Source organism: Adiantum capillus-veneris, chromosome 30 (genome assembly GCF_014529385.1).
Source record: "Adiantum capillus-veneris isolate H3 chromosome 30, ASM1452938v2, whole genome shotgun sequence".
Taxonomy (NCBI): domain Eukaryota; kingdom Viridiplantae; phylum Streptophyta; class Polypodiopsida; order Polypodiales; family Pteridaceae; genus Adiantum; species Adiantum capillus-veneris.
The window spans coordinates 54,931,209-54,939,933 of NC_140960.1; the positions used below are offsets into that span (position 1 = coordinate 54,931,209).

Genomic DNA, 8,725 nt, shown 5'->3' on the forward strand with positions numbered 1-8,725 from the left:
ACATTTTTGGAGCATCATGAGTCACTTATCAGTCACACAAATACTACATCACACGTAACTTTGATCCCATAGGTCATATTTGACCTCTGAGGACAATAATAATCTCTCTCTCTCTCTCTCTCTCTCTCTCTCTCTCTCTCTCTCTCTCCATGGACATCGAGAGAGAAGGAAGAGAGAGAGTCTCTCTCTCTCTCTCCATGGACATCAAGAGAGAAGGAAGAGAGACAGAATACAATAGAGACTATGTGTGTGTGTGTGTGTGTGTGTTGTCATAAAATCTAATATTTAACCAACTCAAATGATTTTCTCATATTAAACTGATAATTTGATGTGGGAGAATAAACGGGAACAAGGGTTAAGATATAGACAGGTGCTTATAGATCTATCTCAACACGGGGTCAATGGTAAAGGGGCCCAAATGAGAGATGGTCTATCAAAGAGCAAGGCTAAACAATGGAGCATAAGACTTTAGGGTTAGCTTCATTGAAGACCTCCAATAGTTAGTGTAAAAGTCCTTTGACCTTAGGTAAGCTAGGGCTGAGCTTGAGGTGGGAACCTGACCCAATCTTAAGGTGCTTGATGATTGAGGTGCTTAAGATGCTTGATGATTGAGATGCTTGAGGTGCTTGTCATGCTTGAGATGCTACGACTGTACTTGAGGTGCGAACCCAGCCCAAGCTTGAAGTGCTTAAGGGCCAAGCTTGTGGTGGGAACTGGGCCTAATCTTGAGTGACTTGAGGTGTCAAAAAGTCAAGATTCAATCCCTACAAGGAGGGGGCCAGCCCTACATGAGGGGGGATGAGAGAGAACACACACACACTCACACTCACACTCACACAAGGCATGCCTAGTACAAAGAAAGCAAAAGGGACACTTGCCAAGTTCCTCCTCATGTTGCCCTCACGGTGTGCCTGAAGCTTATTGGTTGGTCACCCAAGGGGTCCAATGATACTTTAGGAGATTTAATTAATTGTCTTTGCATTTATCAAGTCGTCTCTCTCAAAGGGGAAAGGGGACACTTGTCCCAAGGCTACCCTTGTTGCTTGTAATGCCTCCTGCTTATGATTGGCTAAGCCTGGAGAGGTCCAATGAGCTTCAAGCATGAGCTACAAGGGGGGTCGATCAAAGCAAGCTAGGGGGTTGCTTGAGGAGTATACTCTCCCACACACACACACACACTCTCTCATTGTGTGAAGTGCAAAGTGCAAGAGCTCCCTCTCCTTCTCCAAGAAAGATCTTCTCCATCTTCATTACTATGCTATTATGTATGCTAGCAAGAAGAATGATGATAAGTGAGGAACTAATTCTTTATCCTATGAAATGTTTCTTCGTCCTCTTCCCTGCCCTCATTCCCTGCTAGCTCTCTCCACCTTCAAGGTGTTTGAGGTATTGGGCTTGAGGCTTTAGATAGTTAAAGATTTCCACAAAGTTTATGTTATGCTTGTGATGCATGAAGCTTTCCATCTTCATTGCATCACCTAAGTCACAAGGAATACAAAGATTGTATTGTAACAAGTCTCTCTTAATGGGAGAAATCATAATACAAATGCCTATCGATGGGGGGACCGGCTCCACATAAATCCGCTCCTCAACTGTTATCATGTTCTCTAAATTCTCTCTCTTGCTTTCCATCTTCATTGCATCACCTAAGTCACAAGGAATACAAAGATTGTATTGTAACAAGTCTCTCTTAATGGGAGAAATCATAAAACAAATGTCTATTGATGGGGAGACCGGCTCCACATAAATCCGCTCCTCAACTGTTATCACGTTCTCTAAGTTCTCTCTCTTGTAAAAGTATTGTTCATGCCAAGTTAACTAATTGTTATGATTATGTTGCTATATTTAATTATGTTCACCCCCTATGCTCACAAAGTAATTTCTCAAAATTACTCTCTTTAATTTCCGCTACTCTCAAGTTAATAGGCCAATTCCATTACACACACACACACACACACACACACACACACACACACACACACACACACACACACACACACACACACACAGATGAGTGTGTGTGTATGCATGTATGTATCTATATATGTGTATATATACACACATATACATATAGATGAGTGTGTGTGTATGCATGTATATATCTATATATGTGTATATATATAGACACATATACATATAGATGTGTATGCATGTATGTATGTATCTATATATGTGTATATATGCATGTGTGTTTGTGTGTGTATTCGCCACTTCCCCACTGGTTTAATGGGAAAACTTAGTGAAGGAAAAGCGGGTGGGGGGAATATGGGGTTGGAGGGGGCCAACAAGAGAGAGGGTAGTGGACAGGAGTGGGCCTCGAAGAGAGAGAGAGAGAGAGAGAGAGAGAGAGAGGAGGAGGAGGAGGAGGAGGAGGAGGAGGAAGAAGAAGAATATAAATTTAGCATCGTACACAGAACTCAAAGATCTACACAACGAGATTTGAGTTCCAGACCTGTTATTCAAGAGGGGTTGTGTGTGTGTGTGTGTGTGTGTGTGAGAGAGAGAGAGAGAGAGAGAGAGAGAGAGAGAGAGAGAGAGATTGATTTAATTGAAAAGGAAAGTAGAGCCTTTGCTCTTACTTACCTTAGTCCAAAATTTGAAAAGAAAAACTTTCATACCGGGTTTTTTTTTCCAATTTTGGACTAAGGTAAGTAAGAGCAAAGGCTCTTACTTTCCTTCTCAATTAAATCTCTCTCTCTCTCTCTCTCCATATATATATATATATATATATATATATATATATATATATATATATATATATATATATATATATATATATTACACACTTGGTATCAACAGGATTTGATCTACCACATCCTACCTCTGGCTTGGTCTAACACTAGCTTAACCTCTGAACTGATTCATTATATGTTACATCTGGAGAATGGATGGCCGTATCTCTTCATCTCTTTGTGTATATCTCTCTTTCCTTCTCTTTTTTTATATTTTATAAAGCTGTGCTTTTAAAACTACCAGGGAATGACCCTATGGCCCGACTGGGCTTCCCTCTCCCTCTTTCAAAGCTTGGGAATAACTATAATATCCTCATGAGGATTTAGGTCATGTAAGTATTTGTATGCTACCATGTGGTAACGCTTTGCCGTGGGAACATGGTTTGGCCATAAGGTGTATGAAACCCATAATTTTTGGGCGCCAACTATATTTGGGTCGTGTACTATTGGGGAAAGGTCACTAATCATCACTTGAAGGCACAGCGCGGCGTGACAGGAAATCAGAGCTTCTCTGTGGGATGTTGCAGACGCCGCTTGCTGTCTTTGGGGTGCATGCAACTAGCACCGCCCCTGCGCGGGTGGGTGGGCATTCCAATGCGATGCCAGACTCCATGTGCTCGTGAGCGGGCTCCACGGCCGAAGGCGAGAGACTGCAAGGCTTGACAGTACCTTATAAAGGTGAGCATAACGCTCACTTAGCTTCCATTGAGCAAAGGATATTCCGTTCTTTCATGTTTTTGCATACATTGAGTGGGTAAGGGTGTGAGAGGTTTCACCTTGTCGTTTTCAATATTGTTGCACACACTATACCGTGGGTGAGAGGATTCATCTCTGCAAGTCTTTTGGTGATGGCTCCCAACAAAAAATCAATGGCCGAATCTACAGAGGTACCTTGTGTGATTTTAATACTAAATGGCACTTTGGGTATGGTTTGCTTTGATATAACGGACTGAAATGATGGTTTTTCTGCTGGGTATTTCACTGCTGTTGATTACACCATTTTCGGTTTGGACTATGCAAAATAATTTATATGCTCTTGCAATTTCTAATGGGGAACTTAGAAGCTTTTGGAATTATCTGGTAATGATAAGTCTAATCAGTGGTTTCAGACTGATGCATGGATCATTGTATCCACTATGGAGTAATGTTTGAGACAAAGAGTAGTCGCGCGGTGTTGGATTGCTCTTCTATCTGAGATTGAGGAGTTGGGCTTGACTTACCTTGACTCTTGCCAATATTTGGTAGTGGGGTGTCTAATCAATGGTTGGACTAAGGTTGATTGTTAGACTGTGTGATGATCCTTGCCGATGTTTTGATATATGAGAGGGGGAGATATCCTATGCTGGTCTAGACTGGGTTTTTTTTTTGACCGACTGGTTTGCTGTACATTCATTGCTGACCGACTTTTTGGGATTGATATACCTTGACTCTTGGCACTGTATGGTGGTCTCGGGCTGTTAGACTGCTCTTCTCTCTCAGTTTGAGGGGTTGGGCTTGGTATACCTTAACTCTTAGCAATATCTGGTAATGTTGTGTGTAATCAGGGGTTGGACTGAGCTTAACGGTTTGACTTTGTGAGGATCCTTGCCAATGAGTGATACATATAAAGGTAAGTTATCTTATGCTGGTCTTGACTGGTTTTTTTTCTGAGTGGTTTTTGCCGAATCTTGTCAATATCTGGTAGTGGTATAGTGATAGGGTGACTAACTTTTCCGATTGGAGTACTGATGAATTAAACTGTTGCCTTGACAGAATGGCTGGTGGTAAAAGGTTCTTCTTTCTGCTGATTATGGTCTCGGATCATGTTTGACTTTGTGAGGATCCTTGGTGATGACCGATATATGTAAAGGTAAGCTATCCTATGCTGGTCTAGACTATTTGATTATGTTCGACTGTGTGAGGATCCTTGCCGAGGGATGGGATATGTAAAGGTAAGATATTCTTTGCTGGTCTTGACTTTTTTTGGCCGATTGGTTTTGGTGACTCTTGGCACTATTTGGTAGTGGTATATTGGATAGAATGACTGGCTTTTTTGAATGGATTGGTGTGAATTAAACTGCTGCCTAGACTGAATGGCTGGTGGTAAAAGGTTCTTCTTTCTGCTGATTATGGTATCGGATCATGTTCGACTTTGTGAGGATACTTGCCGATGACTGATATATGCAAGGGTAAGCTATCCTATGCTGGTCTAGGCTATCTGATTATGTTCGACTTTGTGAGGATTCGTGCCAATGATTGATATATATAAAGGTAAGATATCCCTTGCTGGTCCTGACTGGTCTTTTTTTGCCTACTGGTTTTTGCCGACTCTTGGCACTATCTAGTAGTGGTATATTGGATATGATGACTGGATTTTTTGACTGAATTGCTAGTGAATTAAACTGCTGTCTAGACTGAATGGCTGGTGGTAAAAGGTTCTTCTTTCTGCTGATTATGGTCTCGGATCATTACTGTGGGTTTTTTTTGAAGAGAAGCTGTGACTCAAAGATTGCTATAACTCACTAAAATAGGTTTTTTGAAATCTTTTTGATGGTGGAAATACTGGTAGAGGAGGACAGCCATGCCAATGATTGTTTAATCTGATCGAAAAACACTAAAACCTGACTTCACAGTAAAATAAGAAACAATTGGTATAGTGGGAACACTGTTCTGGGCTATAAAGCTTCACTTAAAAGTACGGAAGGAAAGACTAAACTTGAACTAAAACTGGAAAGTTTTTTCAAAATTTTATTCTAGATTCTAGAAATAAAATATTACTAATCACTTTAAACCTGAGCAGCATGATTTTTCTTTTTTTGATACCTTGGTGACATGGATGACAACTAGGTCACTCCATTTACCTGCAATGCTGTTTGGAAGCTAACGAATGGTTTGTTTTCTTACTGTGGATGCAGGTAAGGGTGTCCTCTCCTTGGCTATTGATTTAGAAGATGAAGTGCTGTACTTGAAACTATTGGACTATAACAGGACCATCCTACCCTTTAATGGCATGTTACTATGATGTATTTGCTTTGGATAAACTGTCGAAAGAAATACATGACTTTGTACTTTATCTATAGGCCAAGGTCTTTGTAGAATATCTCATGTGTTATGTATATTGTTAATAGTTAAAAATCTCTCTCTCTCTCTCTCTCTCTCTCTCTCTCTCACACACACACACACACACACACACACACACACACACCCACACACCCCTAGGTACTTATACAATTAGTAATCTAGCTAGGATTATATATATATATATATATATATATATATATATATATATATATATATATATATAGAGAGAGAGAGAGAGAGAGAGAGGAGAGAGAGAGAGAGAGAGGTATCTGAGAGAGATGGGGGAAGAGCGAGAGGGAGAGGTATCTGAGAGAGGGGGGAAGAGAGAGAGGGAGAGGTATCTGAGAGAGAGGGGGGAAGAGAGAGAGGGAGAGGTCTCAAATAGGGCTTGCCAAAAAAAAATCCTAATTGAAGTAATTTTAAACTAAATAAGGGGAACACTAAAAATTCTTTTGATTTTTAGGTTCAAACTTGAAGAATTATTGGTATTTATATTAAAACTTGCAAAACTCTGTTGGTTTTATTCAAGGCAAGCTTATAATCTATATGGGATTTTGCAATCCTAGATAGTTTAAAATACACAAAACCCCAGTTTTTTGCAAACAATGGTCTTGAATAGCCCCAAAATGAGAGAGAGAGAGAGAGAGAGAGAGAGAGAGAGAGAGAGAGAGGTTTTGAATAGACCTTGCAAAAATCAAATTCCTAATCAAGGTAATTTCAAAATTAATAAGGGGCACACTAAAAAGAACTTTTGTTTTTTAGGTCAAAACTTGAAAAATTAATGGTATTTTATTAAAACTTGCAAAATTTTGTCGGGTTTCTTCAAAACAAGCTCGGAATCTATCCGGAATTTTTCAATGTAAATCTTGGTACACTGGTTTTGAATAGCCCCAAATAGAAGGGCATGAAGGACATTGAAAAGCTGGATACTCAATACATCCACGATCACTCTCTTGCCACCCTTAGGACATGCTATGCAAAGAGAGGAGGGATGCACCTATTGAAAATCTGTTATATCCTTGCGTGGGGCACCATCATGAGAGAGAGAGGAGTCTTACCGTAGCCTGAGCAAGATTTTCCGAGTAAACTAAAACCCAAGCAAAGATGTAAATGTAGTGGATCCATGTTGTGCTATGTGGTAAGGCGAACATAGAGACCATGGTAAGGCGAGCATGCTCGATCTCAGCCAGTTGTAACCTCTCCAACTTACAACAATCAGAAATTCACTTGCCATTCTTCAATTCACCAGCAAACACAAGAGGGTTGAAGAACTTGCCACCAGGGTATCTTTGGAGACCTATAGAATTCACAAATTTTTTGATGTGTGAGACCAAAGGGTAGACAACAGATTGGGAACTAGTGCAAAGAAGTCAAACCATCTCTTGCTCTCAGCCCATCGTAACAACAACAAGTGAGTACCCACCAGAAATGAAGAAGAGGACGGGCATGCAACTTCAAGGAAGAAGTTGTTGTTAAAGAGGACGAGCACATGACTTCTTGCCAAAGGAGGGCTGGCTGGGCAGAGACCTTCTTGGCGGCCATGGAAATAAGGCGAGATCCATTGAAGGGGGTGAAGGAGAGGGAGGAGTAGGACTTCAAGAAAGAATCTGTTGATGAAGAGAACGGGCACATGGTGGCACTATGCAAAGAAGAGATGGATGAAGATCTTGCTACAATGGCCACCATCGCTCCACACAAAAGCAAGCTTGCCAAGTAGCTTTCCTCACTCTTTCACCTACGACCAAACTCCTCTCTCTCTCTCTCTCTCTCTCTCTCTCTCTCTCTCTCTCTCTCTCTCTCTCTCTCCAATGTGAAATCCCCTCCTTGTTGGGCAACAAAGACCCCTATCTCTGCCTTCACGCCCTTGTGCTAGTGGACTCTCTCTCTCTCTCTCTCTCTCTCTCTCTCTCTCTCTCTCTCTCTCTCTCTCTCTCTCTCTACTCACTTTATTTTTTTGTCACAAGGTGGGCACTTAGATTCAATTACTCACTGCCCTGAGAACTGTTAAGCATCCCCATTAATGACTTATAAGACAAAATTGAGAAATTAGGTTACAAATGTAATAGAGACCACCCTGTGTTCAATGTCAAATGTGAATACAATTCATTGTTACCCATCACCGCCACCAACCTTAGGACCTTTGGGCATTATCCCTCTACCCATAGCACCTTTGGGAGCAGCTTTGTAGGACGTAGACACAAGTTCAACCTTCTTTTCTTTCTTCACATCCTTGGTTTTCTTGATTTGCTCCTTGATCTCCCTCAACGAAGTTTCACGCGTAGCAGTTCAAACTTTAATCTTTTTCATCCACTGCTTTTGAATCACCACAAGTGAAGCACAAACAATTGAGTGACAATAGGCCTTGTGGTTGATTTTCTCCTCTTTTTCATAGTCTCAACATGTATATCCTTCTTGTGCTGTTTGTGGTAAAGGGTAGTCCAGGTAAGCTTAGATTGTTTCGGATGATTGTGGAAGTATTTTTTACATTCTGAATTCAAAAACAGGAAAACTTGAGAATCTCGTGACAAAGCGAATGCCCCTACCACTAGTAGGGTAAATCTTTGAGCTGCTTGACCGGCAAACTTCAGTCTTGAGCACCATGCCTACGTTGCTCCATGGTGCTCCCTGCAAATGCAAGTGCCCTCTCTCTCTCTCTCTCTCTCTCTCTCTCTCTCTCTCTTGGCGGATCAAGGATGCCTCTTTTGACCATCAACAACTCATTGAGAGCACCTAGCTACAAGACATTGTACTCAATTTTTGTAGCTTTCCAAACACTGCCTTTTCTTCTCTCCTTCTTCTCCAGTGCCTCAAGAAGGTGACAAAAGAGAAAACCCTTAAAACATCTTTCTTCCCATGCTTGCGATACTGGGCCATAACCTCCTACTCAAAACCATACGTCGTGGTGCCATACCTTGTCTAATGATGCCCACGAA

At 41.2% G+C, this 8,725-nt stretch overlaps 1 pseudogene; it reads right to left on the reverse strand.

Annotated features, from left to right (window-relative positions):
• Nucleotides 1-7,901: 7,901 nt before the first annotated feature.
• Nucleotides 7,902-8,393, reverse strand: LOC147417982 (large ribosomal subunit protein eL24 pseudogene; annotated as a pseudogene).
• Nucleotides 8,394-8,725: the final 332 nt, after the last annotated feature.